Here is a 16,030-nt window from a genome sequence, read left to right as displayed (position 1 = left end):
TTAGTGCTAAACTAAAGTGATGCATTAAATGTCGCTACATCTAAGTCTCTTAAACACCACACACAAAGAAGATGGTCTTGGTTTTTTTGTTGCTACCGTTATTGATTTGATCTCTCTAACGAACAGGGACAGACTGCAGCACACAGTCACACTGACGGAAAAATACATATTTGACTAGGGCCAGACTTTGAGTCACTCTTCTCACTATGTGACATTCTCCTGAATGACATTCGCCCATGAGATCTGCACACGCTCGACGGATCCCTGGTCTGAAAACCACCTCCTCGTTTCGACATTCCACATTTGAACTCCACCATTCCACTGAATGGTGCAGTTCGCATGCAAGTTCGCTCGAACAGCACATCTGTCCGCTTCTGCCGCTGCAACGCAAAACGGACCCGCATTTTAGAAAAGCCACCCGGCCATCGTGCAGGACTATAGGCAGGAAGTGGGCTCCTGTCACAGCGGCGATCAGCGACGGTAATGCACAGTGATAAGCTGCTGTCTGCCACAGATGGTACTGAAATAGCGGCGGCTGCATGGAGGATGGGACGCTGAAGGGAAAAAAATGGAGAAGAGGAAAACCGACAAATAAATATTAGATTCAGTCTTTCAGGGAAAATGTGTCAAACGCGTTTCTGAGTGCGGCTGCGAACTGCCAGAATACGTGATGGAAGCAGGAGGACCTTCAGCTAACCTCCTCTCTCAATCACACACACCAACACTTCAAAACCCCAAACCCCATGGCAATATCTAATGCTTTTCCTAGTGCATCTTAAAGGCTCCGACAAAAGGCAGCGCGACGTCAAACTCAAATGCATCGCGACGCACTAAAATCTTGACACCTCTCCCTGCAAAATAAAAGAAAGATGCTAACAGGCAGGAGTTGGGAAGCCTCCCGTTGGACCAGCTTTATGGCCTGCTTGTCCTAACAACCCAAAACCACAATGTGACATAACACTGTCATCACAAACAAAGCTATTGATCTGCATTCATCGATACATTTCCAGTCATCGCTGGATATTAAGAGGAAAGAGTCGAGATAAGTCCAGATGTGTTCCTCCTGCCAGGGTCACACTGCGCAACTTACATGCAGCTTCGGTGAAACTGAATCAGTAGATGTGTGTTCATCAGGTCGACCTGTCTGCCTATTGGATAAAATTCAATTGCACAAAGACACACAAACTAATGACATACACTTTTTCCACAATTCACATCATAATGTCCACGCTCCTGAGAGACGGACCTACCGTAGTTTAATGCTGGTAAAATGGCAGAAGGTATAAAACCCTGCACACTGCAGACATGACTGAAAGTAGCACTCAATGACCTGTGACTGGTGGGAAAGTTTACTGCTATTTATTATGACCAGGTCAAGGGGGAGCGTTTATTTTAGAGGTTAATGGTGCTTTTTTTGTGTAACCTACCCATTCACTGCAAGAAAAGTCCCATACTTTAGACTCACAGCCACAGAGGTGCACACTCTGTGCTGCTGCAGTGATGCAGGAAATTGTAAAATTTACACGCATAAGCCAGCAGAAATTTGAGAAAGGCTTAAGGTCCTTACACACCGGGAGCAAATTCACAAGGCGAATATTCGCATGTTTTTTAAAACCTATTGAAGTGAATGGAACTGGACACACCAGCAGCGAATGTTCGCGGAGCGAAAAAGCGACGGATATTTTTTCGCTCTTGTGTCGAATTATTCGCAGGCAAAAAGGCGAATACTGGACTTCTGACCAATCAAAAATGATGTTGGATGGTCGATGACGTCACATCAACACCCCGACAACGCTCTCTCCCTCTGCAAACAGGGAGCCAGTTGACGAAGCACTCCAAATGTCCGACGGACATTCTGAAGTACTGGCCAAATTTCACTGGGTCCAATTTAAGCTCTTGGATGGTGGTGTTGAACCCACCCATCTGCTCTTATGTCTTTTTTAAAAGATTATTATTATTTTAAGCCGTGGTGTAGAAAGTGGTGTTTCATTTTACGCACGTAAAACAAAACTTCTCGGTCACCAAAACAAATTCATATCTTTTATTCTTTGGTTTAAATCTGTTCCAAAAAGCTTTCTAAATGATAAAAACATCCAAATATTTTATGGCAACAGGAACTTAATTAACATAGTCAAAAACAAACGGTTTATTAACGCCGCTTCTTCATCTTCCACCTGACGCACACAGCACGCCCAATCAAGACACAAAAAACAAATAATAATAATAATATAGTAAAACAATTTTAGCAATACAATAAGCACAAAACTCATGTCCACATTAAACTAAGATAGTCGGCATATGGAAGTCATTAATTTAGCGGCTGCAACACCTCTCTCAAGAACAATATTAGGTGAACCCAAATACTTCTATTCCTTTTCTTTTTGGATTCAAGCATCACCAGGACATCATCACTTGAGGATGTAGTCGACGCCATTGTTTCTCCTTCGGTGCGACAGAAAGAGCCCCAAACTTCATTCGCTTAGCGAATTTCAGACGCATGTTCGCGTCGCGCTAGGTGTGTATAGAAAAAAAAAATCGCTGGCTTTTCATGTCGCTCATTCAAGTTGCTTCGCCTTTTGCCTGGTGTGTAAAGACCTTTAGACTTCTCTAGCTGACATTACCCGCCCCTGTGAATACAATAACAAACAACAAACAATTGTATTAATACATACATACATGAAAACCAAAGATGTGCAATGTATCTGATCAACCATCCTCTGAGGGAGAAAGAATAAGTGGAGGATTCAGCAGTAGGAGCTGACTGGCAGTTAGGATCAAACTTTCAAAATACACACAAACACACACACACACACACACACACACACACACACACACACACACACACGGACATAGCGCAGCTAATTCTTTTTTTTTTTTTGCCCAAACTTTGTGTCGCTGTGGTTGACAGCAGATGCCTTCAGCTCTGTTGGGCATCATGGGACTCTTTCTTCACGGCAGACATTGTGACCTTCTGAAGCGCGAGCACAGGGGTGAAACAAATCCAATTAGCAATGGCTCCATTAGCCACATTAGCTGCCAGCCACGCCAAAAGCAGGAACCTTGATGCGCAGAGCTAAATATAAAGATCAGCCTCACCTGCGTCAGGCGGCAAAGATTTCAAGGCCCGGGGTCTCAACGGCCTTTTTGTTTTGTGCTGGATGTGGTGGATTTCATGGGATGAGATGGGACACAGTGTTTTCCCATTCCAGCCGCTAGTAGGCTAGCTGCCATGGCTCAAGCTGCCAGGTCACTAAAACAAGCTCTGGGAAGATCAGGAAAACCCACACACACAGTACAGAGACTACACTTATACTAAACATTTAAGATACACAGACATATTGAACAAAACCATCTCATGGTCTTGTCATAGCTATGTGTGATAGCTGGGCGGTGTCTTTTATTTGCTACAAATGTACCAATTAGAAATGAGGTCATGTTCGAGGTGACAACGTTCCTTTTGGAAGTCAGAAAAGCAAGACGGATGAGTTCACTGCTGTCGCTAGCTATGTTAGCTCGTACCTGCATATAAAGCCATGCTAGATGAAAATGCTCAATTAACTATCAGACCAAGCAACAAACACATTTTCACTGACTGTTAGCAACCGAAGCTCCCGTATTTAATTCTGCACCTGGTGCTCTTAAAGTCCTTGAGTTTCTGACCAGAAAATCCAACTTAAGAGGTCATTTGAGATGAGGGAGAAGGTCGAGGACTCAGAAAATGCGACTTCAAACGTATCATAATCCAGCAGGACCTGACTCTTGGTTCAGCACAAGGACGGCGCAGCCATATTCAAAGCGCCACCCATGGCTGCACATACACAATGAATGGTGTCATATTAGCATTGGCAGTGGTTCTACAACTACAACACGCCGGTACAACCTTCACCGCATCCCATGTGGTGCAGCTGCGATGTTTCAGGAGGAACAAATGAAGTTCCTGACGATTTAATAAGGCTCTTTGAATTGAATCGTCAGACAGAACTGCGGGAATCTATTAATGTGTGCTAATGGCTGCGAGACTTGCCATATGAAGCCACTTGGAGCGTTTGCTCACTCACTGATGAATAAGAGTGAGTAACGTCTGCCATGCAGACCCTGCGGTGGATATTGTCATTTTATGTCCTGCAGCTGTTGGGAGGGGGAGGAGGAGAAGAGTCAGGAGGGGGAGGGGTTGCAGGAGTTGGATTGCATGGAAAGAGGAGCAGCCCGACTCCTGCAGGAAACACTGCTCACTGCGTTTCCCCCACGTTTTGGCACCACTTTTACTCCTCGTGTGGTGGCTGGGATCGAGAATTTTTGATGACAAAAGCACAAAAGGAAGCTCCCCTCCATCGCCCCACTCCCGTGCGTTGCAACGGGCTTTTTGTTCTGCAGCTCACTCCGTTTCTTCCCCACTTTCGTCATTTTTCCCCGAAAGAAGAAAAAGCTCTTTGTACCAAAGCCGTGACATCCACAAGTTTGTCTTTGAAAATGTCTTTTGTATCTCCAGAAACGGTGACAATGTCTTCATTTTCTGCATAAAATACACAATGTTTATTTAGTGAGCTATCTAATTAATGTGGTCATTTTCTTTCAAAATCAATACAAAGACATGTTTTTATAGAGACATTCAGACAGGGAGAACGATGTGTAGACGGCAGCCGAGGGTTATTTTGTCAAGCCTTTTAACATGGCGTTATTGTGTCAATGTTATTGTGTCTGTCAGACATAATAAGGCTGAAGAAACATGATGCAAAGTTTTGGCTTCGCATTAAAGATCAATTCCAGATTCATCTGAGCACATTATCACTTAACTACAAAAGCCACATCACCGATAGATAGATAGATAGATAGATAGATAGATAGATAGATAGATAGATAGATACTTTATTGATCTCCAGGAGAAATGTGCATCACGTTGAACCAAAGTCCTGGACACGGTGAGCCTGCTGCTGCTGCTGCTGCTGCTGCTGCTGCTGCTGCTGCCTCACACAGAATCTCTGAGCAAATGAAGTGAGCTCTCTCTTTCTTCCCTTCATCTTCCCTCCATCTGCTCCTCACTCGTCCCCTCTCCTTCAATTTCATATCCTTCTGCATCCCCCACTCCCCTGTACTTCCCCACCCCTGCAAACATTCCAACAGGTACGATCAGACTGAGAGTCTGTGCTGCTGCTGCTGCTCCACACCTCCTCCACACCTCCTCCACCTCCCTCTGCCTCCTTCTTCAGTCGCTCTCGATTGAGGCACGCTTGATCTGCTTCCCGCCACCACCTGCACCTCTGGGCAGGTGGCGTGGTGCCGGGGTGACACGACTCACGCTGTCAGGCGCCATAAAGACATAAGTTGGAGGTGTTGGAGGGGCTGCCGCAGTCTGAAAAAACGCTCCGTTCACATCTAATCCTCTCTGCCGCTTTCGCAGGGAGACGGCAGCCAGGAACTGACAGGACTCATATCGAAGTCAGAGATAGCGGCTGCTTTTCACAATCCTATCCTCCAGAAGTGCTCCACTGTGTTATTTTTTTTTTTTTACTTACTTATTTTTTTTGCTCCGACACAGATTTGTGCAGCAGCTGCAGGGAAGGAGAGGGAGAGCAAGAGGATGGAGTGAATCAATACTGATTAGAGAGGGCAGGGTGGGGGAGGGACCTCCATCTTGGAGCTCAGGCAACTTCTCTCACAGACACAAAGATCAGAGTCTTACATTGCAAAAGTGTCACTGCCGTGAAAGGGAAAATGAAAAAAAGAAAATAAGAAAACATTTTCATTGTTGGAACAAAACAAGACAAATATTTTCAATACATTGACTGAAAAATAATCAAATGGAGCCAATGTTTATTCAGCAGTAAGAAATACACAAGAGAAATGAGGAAGATCACTCTAATCAGTTTGCATCTTGTTATCATCACCTTGTCTGCTCCTTGTAAACAAAACAAACCACATCCCTAAAATGAATCTGTTCTGAAAGCCTTTAAAATATCTGTGGTTCAGGAGGTGGTCTGTGGTAAACCTATAGTGCTGTGACTGAGAGGGTCCACAGTGGTGACAGGTCGTACAGCAGTGACGGACCATGATGCACCACCCCAAAGTACTGGACGCACCAAAGCAGACTCAATACTAACAGAGGAATAAACTGCTTTTCAATGCAAGTTTTATTGGGCACAATTTTCCATGGGACCCCGCCCACCTCTCTGCTCATCATCCCACAACTGACAGGGGAATGAACAGCAGGTTTGATGGTAGTGATGATATGACAGCGGAGATTATAGCCAAATGCAGAATTCAAAACTTTTTTAAGGAGTTATGATATAAAGTTTGAAAAGCAGTTAAATGACCTTAGTGTGTAGCAGTCTGCAATGCTGCTCAGGGATTTCCTGATAAATGTTGTATTAAAGTGAATAACTAAAGAATCAGAGTTAGTCTTTTTTAAAAGATATTTTCCCTTCTTGGAGTTATAAAATGTTTAAAGACGCCCTGCATGATTCATGTGACGGCCACATGGTGTTTAATCTAAACTAATCAAGACCGTGTCTTCCCGCTGATTCCACTGACGCCACTGAACGCACCAATCACCTTCCAGTGAGCAGCTTATTGAACAAAGTCAGCATACAAAATAATATGAAAAAATAATATTATTGTTTTGTTTATCATTACAAACAAAATAAGGATTTATTTAAGACTTTACAAATGATGTACGTTTGTTTTTATCTAAAAGAGTGAGTTAAAAAAAAGTGGGAAAGTTTCATTATAGTTCATTATCTTTCTCTTGCCCATGTTGGCAGATTGGTCTGCGCTTGTAAGCAATTTGAGCACAGCCAGGAAATGTTGCAGTGATCCACCTGCAGTTAACCAAACATCGTCATTCATGCTAGGTGGTCCCAATATGCTGGTTATCAATGCAGGTTTCCAGTCACCAGGGCGTGCATATAAAGAGGTGGTGTGTTATCAGCCTGTAAACAATAACAAACAAGACACAACAAAGAAGAGTTTCTTGTTTTTCATTATTGAGGAGCAAACGCTCACCATCTACAAGCATGAAGAACACACATTTTAAAAGAAAAAAGTAAAATGCAGCACAGGACAGTTTTATCTTTTCCTTTCCAAACATATTAATGTGTGTGCAAAGTTTAAGACCCTCTGCTAAAAAACTGTTTTTGCCCCCTAAAATGTCAGGAACATGTCCTCATCCCCCTACTGAGAGGGAGACGGTCCAATGCACATCTCTAAACTCCCGGGTTGAAAGCAATGCCTGCGAGCCGTATTTGATCACCTGCTACCTTTCAACTAGGCAGCTCCAGCAGACGATGGGGTTTCCTTGGTTAAAGTCTACCGTGCACCGCCAGAACTGAACACAAAAACACATGAAAGCGTAGCGCAGAGAAAGGCATAATTAAGAAAGGAGATAAGATTGACTTATTTGTCTCTTTGTTTGTTATATAACAAAAGACTACAAGCCGACATGTTGCTATTCGGTAAGAATCTGCTGGCAGACGATTGCGTTGCCGAGCCATCCTGATGTGCACTGCTCGCAAACCAGGGAAAGTAAAAAATGTAGGTGGGCGGGGCTGATCTACTTGCATACTCATCCATATTCATAGGGGCAGAATTTCCCAGAGAGGGAGGGAGGGAAGAGATCTGCATCCCACCTCTTTTAAAGGCCTTTTGAATAAAATAATAATCAGTGCTTCCACATGCTTTATGATGTGCCTGGAAGGCGTCCTGAAAATATCTGAGGTAGAAGCTTGTAATATCACTGGCCCGGATCCTGCAGACACGCCTGACAAAACTCAAATCTGTGTATCCATTTAAATCACCCGGCGCTTTGATGCTGATAGCCGTGGCGTCTCGGACTAGAATAGACATACAACCCCTTTAATCAAGCCACACTTGGCGGCGCATCATCCCTTGTCTTTCATTGCTCTGGCTGACCTTGGGATGTTGCTTATCTGTAGGTCAGACACCTTTATGTCTGAGAGCCCGTGCGCACCTCAACACTTCCAACGTGCAAGCCCGCACGCGACGGACCTTGAACAACTTTCCCGCTGAGCGGTCCCGCAGTGGCGCGTGCGCCGTCGGCTTCAAACGGCCGGCCCACATCCCGAGAGAGCTGATCGGTCAGAGGGCTGCGCTTTCATGCACACACGCTGATCTCAATCTCCCAAACGTAGCCCCGCTATGTGCCGGGTTGGCCGCTCAGCGTGGAAGGGGAGGGTCGCCTCTCACCATTTCTCACCCCCTGGCCGCTCAGCGTTTCCACGTTACAGGGAAGTACAAGGTCTCGGGTTGGAACCCTTCGTCCTTGTAAGTTTGACGCAGACACATTGGAGCAAGCAAGCCTGCAGTGGGGTGTGATGGCACGTACTATGGGGTTGGGGGGTTAATGATTTTAAGAATAAAAACAAAAGTGTGTTTATGTAGAAACAACAAAAAGAATGAAGACATTATATTTTACATGGTCTTTGTCTCCATCATTTCTTTCTCTTCATACTTTCTAATGCCAGACATGTTGTGTAGTGTTGTGTAGTATAATATTTACAAATCTACAAGAAAACATGAACAGTAATAACTAAGTAATAATTAATTAATAGCAATAACTGAAAACTCAGTACCTGGTTAATAGAAACAAGGAGATGTCAGGACCAAGATGCAACCAACCACCCAACCGACAGCAAAACTACTGTAGCGCCCACTAGTAGTAGCGCCCATCTAGCAAGCTAGCAATGATAATCAGAAACATCCATCCAGACGTTTTGATGGTAATTCTTTGCTGTAAAGCCTCAGGGTAAAAACCCAGTTGGAAACTGTGAAACATCTTAATATTTACAAACTGACATGAAATCAGATTTCATGTCAGAAAACATGATGCAGCTTAACTGGCCAAGTTCTTAACATTTCACTGCTAATGTCGAGTGACAGCACCCTCTGGTCGCTGAGATGTAACAAGTGTGACAACCAGCCCCCGTGACAAACAGCCATGTTCCGCCCCCAGCAAACCCAGGAGCATTATTGGTCAATCATACATCCTGCTTCATACTGCAAGCTGCAAACATGGACCGCACAGGTGCCCAGACCAGATTACAGGGCAATGCACGTTTTTGGAATATTTAACCTTGAGTTTTTGGGGCAATTGGAGGAAGTCTGTAAATTTCTATTCATATAAATTGCACACTTCAAAGAAAGATGACATTAAATGTTTACAAAATGCAAAAAGACTGTATGACTGATTGCATAAAATTGTAATTGAGTTGCAGTGGCTAAACATAGACGTTCATCTGCATTACATTTGCATTAAATTTGCGGAAAGAAAAATACTTGTAGTTCTTTATTTAAAAAACGTCAAAGGCATTGGCAAAAGAAATTAACTCGGATGTAACACGCGCACATCTGGATTTAAAATAAATGATGTCTCACATCCTGTTTTTTTCTCTCTCGCTTGTTGTTACACAAAAAGAGGAGGAAGAGAATTAAGGACAGAAGCCCTTGAATTGGAGACATCAAACAGACATCGCAGTCTACATTTTGAAAGCTCGCTGAGCAGCGGGTAACTCGCACCATCATCCTCCTCCTCCTCTCCGTCTGTCTGACCAACTGCAGCCTCAGCCTCGCGCTATCGCAGTAAACAAGTGCTGCTGCCAGACGCAAGCCCCAGTCACACACACACGCACGCACACACACACTCACACAGCTTGTGAGACACTCTGTCCAGTCGCCATCCGCAGCTGAAAGAGGAGATGAAACAGCAGAGACGAGGCGGCGCGGAAGCAGGAAACAACGCTGGCACGCTGGGACACTTTGAGGCGACTGCTGTCTTTGCACCAGAAAAAAAAGTGGCGGAGACACTTGCGAAACATGCAGGAGCCGGAGACAGACAGCAATCACGCCGGAGAGCCGGACACGTCGGACACTCAAGTTAGTGAAATACCTGCAACTACAGAACGGACGGAGAGAGAGGGGACATGCCTGGGAAGGAGGAGTTGCCCATCCTCCGCCTGGAAGCACCTGTTTCCTGTCCTCTCACGGCGCCGTCACTTTGTCCCCTGCGTGCCTCCTCTTTCTTTTACACATTCACTTCTCTGCTTCTTCTTCTTCTTCTTCTTCTTCTTCTCCTCCTCCTGCTGGCTCTTCACCTCCCCTCGCTCTCGGCAGTCTTTTATTCCTCCCTCCTCTCCATGCCGAGGTTCCCTCTGTCAGCGCGCGTGTGTGAGTGAGTGAGTGTGTGAGTGTGTGAGTGAGTGAGTGAGTGTGTGAGTGAGTGAGTGAGTGAGTGAGTGAGTGAGTGAGTGAGTGTGAGGCAGGACGCTGATGCTCCGCCGTCCTACCACCACCACCACCACCACGTCTTGGCGCGGCCACTGAACAAACTCATGTTTTATGGATGCGCAGCCTTCCCCTCCACACCCCCGCCTCTCTTAAAGGGCCAGCGCTCTGTTTTCCCTGCCGCCTTTGATCTGAGCGCCGCCGACGCACCCGTCGGGTTTGAACTGCGTGGCTGCGCGCGTCGGCGCAAGTGGAAACTCTAGTAGAAAGGAGGTGTTGGGGGGGTGGGGAGTGGGGTGCCAGAGTTGCGAGTTCCACACTGCGCCCCCTGCAGACCAAAGGAGGCGACTGCGGGATGAGAAGGCGATTAGAAAAGGTGAACGCAGATGTTCCTCTGGTAGACTGAGGAGTTCAGAATTGTAAATGAACAGCAGACAGGCACAAGTGATGCAACGCAGTGGTCCGTGTGTGTGAGTGTGTGTGTGTGTGTGTGTGTGTGTGTGTGTGTGTGTGTGTGTGTGTGTGTGTGTGTGTGTGTGTGTGGTTTAAGGTAAAAGCAGCTGCACGCTACTGACTGTCACACTGAGATGCGCAGTGATAAAAAAGTGTCTCCTGACCTGCCTGACCTCAGGTCAGAGAGTGGACCCGCTTTGAAAACTACCGCGGTGACAAGCGGTTACCGCTGACCGGTTGCTGCACTCGGACTGACAAACAGCCCTGTTTGTTGCTCTGTGACCTGGATCGGCAGGATAGTAAATAAAACATGCTGATGAATTAAAGATAACGCTTGTAGTGCCCGGCAAACCTGCTTTTAATGCACAAGGACGATTGGGCCATCACTTTGCCGTGCACAGCGCACGTGCACGCCTGCACAAACACACACAAACACACAGCTTGATGCCGCATTTTAAGAAGGAGCCTTGGAGCAAGTTACCCCCCTGAATCTGGAGATGAGAGATTTGCGTGTTTGGTGAATTTTGTGTCGGCGATGTCTTCAAGGAATATTCCTCTCTGACGCGACGCATTCCGAGCAGAGGAGCCCGAACAGGAAGTGACAGCAAGGAAGAGCCGGGTGAAAGACGTGCGAATCGGGAGCGGATGAGGGCCGCAGTTATAAATACACAGCCGGTGGCAGGCAGACAGACAGGCCGGACAGGCTAATCACAGACTCCTGGTTGACCGGTGACAGCAGCCAGCAGCTGCTCTCCAGCTGTGTCAGGCTGAATAAGTAATGAGGCGGGGACGCTCGCGCGGCGTCGCAGCGGCGTTGTCGGGACGGGGAGAGGCAGGTGGAGGGGACTTCAAAAAGGACGGAGAGAGCATCGCTGAACTCCTGAGTGAGCGACGGCAGAGAGGTGAGGAGGCGCTGGGGGACAGCGGAGGCGAGGAAACCCCGAGGCAAACTTCAGCAGTACTGTAGCCTCGTGCACACACACACACACACACACACACACACAATCATATATAAAACCATGCTAGTGTTGCACTACATATATATCAGAGGTCGCTTTTTCATACTTTTTTTTTTACTTTTCTTTTCTTTTTTTTCTTTACTTTTTTTTTTTTTTTTTTTTTATCTTTCAGACTTTTTTTCAGACTTTTTTTTTCAGACTTTTTCATTACCAGCCATTTTGACCAATAAAGTCGCAAAATTCCCATCACGCTCCAATGACGTCAATCACCTCATTTAAATATGAATAAGACTTTACCACTCGATGTGTTACACCTTTAAGCAATGATGACTCCACAGTTTACCTAACCAACAAACCCAAGCTTCACCGATATTATTACGTTTTTCATAACTCTCTGATATTAACCAACTTAACTTGGGAAAAATGTTTTCATAAGATTCATTCTTTATGTTGAAATCATAATGCTGAAGCTTATGGGGAGGCAGCTTTCCTAACGCCACATCAATAACAGCCACACTGTGCACATCGCACTTCTCAAGCGCCAGCATCGTGACTGCCAGCTTCTAACTCGGACCGAGTCCACACTGACTCCGGGTCCAAACAGCCACGAACGGAACATGGCTCGTAACATACATGAAACATTCCCCTTAACACGCTAACACACACACACACACACACACACACACACACACACACTCACACCTTCGCACTCAAACAGCAACACACAACATAATTCTCACAACAACAACACATTTCCCCCATGATTCGTCGCGGCTCTGGGGGCAAATAAATATGAGCAGTCGACTTGCTGTGCCCTCAACGCACCGTTTCACACCTTCCTCCTGGTCCGCATGGACCTGAATCGCGTTCCCACTAGCGCGTCATTAAATTGTCTGACACTTTCTGACTCTCAACCGCTGCAACATTTTTCTTCTGAGTGAAGCCACCGAGGTCACGTATCAAGAGAGACAATGGCCAGTTAGTATTGTAATGGTCGGTTGGACTGTGTTCTCTTGTGTTCTGTTCTGCTCTTTGTTTATTTGATGTTAATGGTGTTAGCGAACATTGTCCAGTGAAGGCAACACACCTGTGATTGGCTGAGGTCAGGTGTGGGTTTGTGAGACTGCAGAAGTGAGAGGGAGCGCTGAGACACGCAAGGAAACTGTCTGACGTCTCAGCGCCGCGTGTCAGAAGGGGACGTCGCAATATGCTCATTGCCACCAAGTGGTCAGGGGTGTGAATTGCAATCTGTCAAAATGACCGATTGCAATGCAACCTCTGACACACTGTATATATATATATGTATATTTTTATATATGTATATATATATATATATATATATGTATATATATATATACACACATTTTACGTAATGTGTATATACTGTACATTGTATTCAATTCACTGCTAAGCACTGAATTGCATTTCATTGCTCTGTACTTGCGACAAAAAAGTTGAATCTCATTTAATTTGGTCTCGATTTACTACTGCTACGCGAGGCCACTTTAGGCACTCTTGTCAAACACTTTTTAAAAGAATGCCCCCTTTTGTTTGTTTTTGCAAGAGTGACAATGAGAAAAACAACAAACCTGTATCTTAATGACAAACGTTGCATGGTCCGTCTTGCAGGTAAGGGGCCAAGGGTCAGAGGTCGAGAGCCGGTCCGTGGCGCAGGAGAAGACACAGCGTCACAAAGCTGGTGGTGCAAAAGGAATTCAAATTGCTGGAATGTATTTTGTCAACACATATCACTGGTTTCTTGTTCATGTTTTTTTTCTGTGATAAAGAGGGTGTATTTTGTATTTTTGTTATTGTATGCACATTTCTATTTGTCACACAGACTGTGTATTGTCCTGTTAATAAGGGTGTTTCCTTCACTGAAACTCAAACAAAGCTGGCCCTGCAAAATGCAGGCAGCTGTCGATGCAACACTTGCACAAGACGAAGAAAGCGTTCAAAAGCATCACAAGTCGCCTCCGAGGACACAGACGGACGGCTACAACTGCTGCAAACTAGAAAAGGAAAATCAATTTTTGCTTTAACGGCTTCAAGAAATGCATCCGTGTGATGAAATCAATAACGCAACATTTAGGTTTGCGTAATCACATCAGCCACGTCTGTTTCCTCCTCCTCCATGTGAGGATTGTTGGCCATCACTCCTCTACTGAGTCAGTACTTTCTATTGCTGGCTGAATGACTCCGTTTTAATTGAGAGTTTCTATATTTAGACAAAAGAACACCGGACACACACACACACACACACAGACACACAGACACACAAACACACACACACACACACACACACACACACAGTTTCCTGAATGTATGTCAGGTAAACACTTTGTAATTCTAATAGGACTCACTGTGGCTGGCCAGTTTTTCACAGTCAACACTTATTGAGTTCTCTGAGGCCACAGGCCAACACAGCAGGTGGGACAAATGATTCACCTTTAGCGGCAACACTTGAACTTCCAGCTTTGTTTGGCTTAGATATATTTTTATTTTATAGATGAATTGCGAAGAGGCTACAGATCAGTGGGTTGAGGAGCAGTATGCTGGCAAAACATTCCAGGCTTTTTGCCTCCACATTATCATAATTGGATCAAACATTTCATCAATTCCGAGTTACACACCACCTGCCAACAAATACAGTTCATTAGTCTGTTCACGTCATTTTGCTCTTCACCACATCCGTGCCCCTTGAGAAGACTCACTGTTAATCTTAAACCATTCATGATCTTCTTCTCAGTTTCTGTTGCTTTTTTCGCTTTGTAAAGAAACCAGGCTGCAGGCTTATCCCTCACTTTTTTTAAAGCTTGTTTCTTCTGTTGTATACACACACACACACACACATACACAAATATACATACACACATACATATATTTACACACACACGTTTCATCAGAAACAGAAGCTTTAAAAGGTGAAGGATAAGTCGGTCCTGTTTTTTTTTTCCCAGAGGGCAAACAAGCACCAGTAACTGAGACGAAGGCATGAAAACAGATTTTTGTTCCCTTTTTGGTTAAAGGAGGCCACAGATCAGAAGCTTTAAAATGAGGAAAAGTCTGACCTCAAGTCAGTGTCTGATAAAAGCACAGTGCACAAAGAGACTCTACTGATCTGTTTTAGTATTTCACTATTTACAATCTGTAGACACAAGTATGAATGTGTCTGTGACAATATAGGAAGGCACAAAGGTCATCTCTACAGCTCCGTCTGCAAATAAAAAAAAAAGGTGGGATGCAGCAGAACAAAGCGTGCATCTGATTATTATTATTTTAATTGAACTAAGTGCAGTCTGGCAGGATATAATTTAAATCACTTCATTTCATTCTCGTTTTAAGAAGGGCAAAACTAAAGTGTTGCCGTCTAACAATCTTTACGGCCCACATGCTCTCTACCGCAGAAGTCATCATTCGTCGGCAAGCCTGAGTTGTACTACCGGGACCTGAAGTTGACCCGTTCTAATGCAGAACCACATGACACCAACCATGACCCGGTTGTTGTTTGACGAGTCAGTTTGGCATCACAGCGGAAAACACGGACCCGAGCGGCGTGACGTCACGGCGGACTGCATTTAGTCGCAGGTTCAAGCTCATTTGAAGGTTAAAACAGAACTTTGAGGCTTACCAAATAGAATGTTTGCCTTCTTCTGACGCGTTTCCGTAAACGTGTCTTGTCGACAGAAACAACACGGCTCGGTGGGCTTTCATCTTGACGTTCACTTCCTGCCAGTGACGCATGGAGACCTGTCATCTCAGCCGAGCAGTAAATGTCGAAACCGTAGCATGAGACGTTTTCAGAGTTACGGTTTAAGATTTAATGTTGCTTCTTTTAGGTAATTTAGCATGGGTAACTTCATGATTTAGACCAGTTACCCCCTCACCCACACTCACTTGGCAACACGACCAACCTGGTCAGAGAAGTGTTTAGTCTGGAAAGAACTGCGCATGTGCCAAACTGGGAAAAAATAAAATAAAAATTAAGAAAAACAATCTAAAACACAACCGAACAAGAACTGCAAATGAGAAAAGTATTTATTTTCTATTTTTAAAAACCTGCGATTTACCGAAAAGGATTGGCAGCGGTGGGATTCGAACCCACGCCTCCGAAGAGACTGGAGCCTTAATCCAGCGCCTTAGACCGCTCGGCCACGCTACCTGTACCCAGCGGGCTATCGGTACAGGTTTTATCGGTTGATATAGACGAACCAACTTATTGCTGCTTAAATTGGGAGCGGGCCACCTAAACAAAGATCTCGTCATCAACACGACTATGCGAATCCTTTTTTCACGACTTTAGGTGGACATGCCAACTAAACAGTGGCGGACTAACACGGAAGTAGTCACGGGAATACTTGGTCCGGCCTTCAGAATTTGTAGTT

The 16,030-nt window shown here is 45.1% G+C and overlaps 1 protein-coding gene and 1 non-coding gene across 4 annotated transcripts in view; both read right to left on the bottom strand.

Moving 5' to 3' along the window:
* Window positions 1-15,573, bottom strand: part of srcin1b (SRC kinase signaling inhibitor 1b) — a 73,819-nt gene extending 58,246 nt beyond the window's left edge. For all 3 annotated transcript variants that reach the window (XM_076035062.1, XM_076035060.1, XM_076035061.1), the window contains exons 1-3: window positions 15,456-15,573; window positions 15,277-15,374; window positions 13,235-13,341 (exon numbers count right to left, since the gene is read on the bottom strand). The gene's annotated coding sequence lies outside the window, so the exon portion shown is untranslated. The remainder of the gene's footprint in view (window positions 1-13,234; window positions 13,342-15,276; window positions 15,375-15,455) is intronic.
* A 152-nt stretch (window positions 15,574-15,725) lies between these two features.
* trnal-aag (transfer RNA leucine (anticodon AAG)) lies at window positions 15,726-15,807 on the bottom strand. The gene has a single exon. It is a non-coding gene; the product is annotated as a tRNA-Leu (tRNA).
* Between the last annotated feature and the right edge of the window lie 223 nt (window positions 15,808-16,030).

The sequence above is a fragment of the Nelusetta ayraudi genome, unplaced genomic scaffold, assembly GCF_046127955.1.
Source record: "Nelusetta ayraudi isolate G7.1 ecotype Tasmania unplaced genomic scaffold, CSIRO-AGI_Nayr_v1 ptg000042l, whole genome shotgun sequence".
In the NCBI taxonomy this organism is placed as follows: Eukaryota; Metazoa; Chordata; class Actinopteri; order Tetraodontiformes; family Monacanthidae; genus Nelusetta; species Nelusetta ayraudi.
The sequence above is the reverse complement of the archived record's forward strand: the minus strand, read 5'-3'. Positions and strand labels throughout refer to the sequence as shown.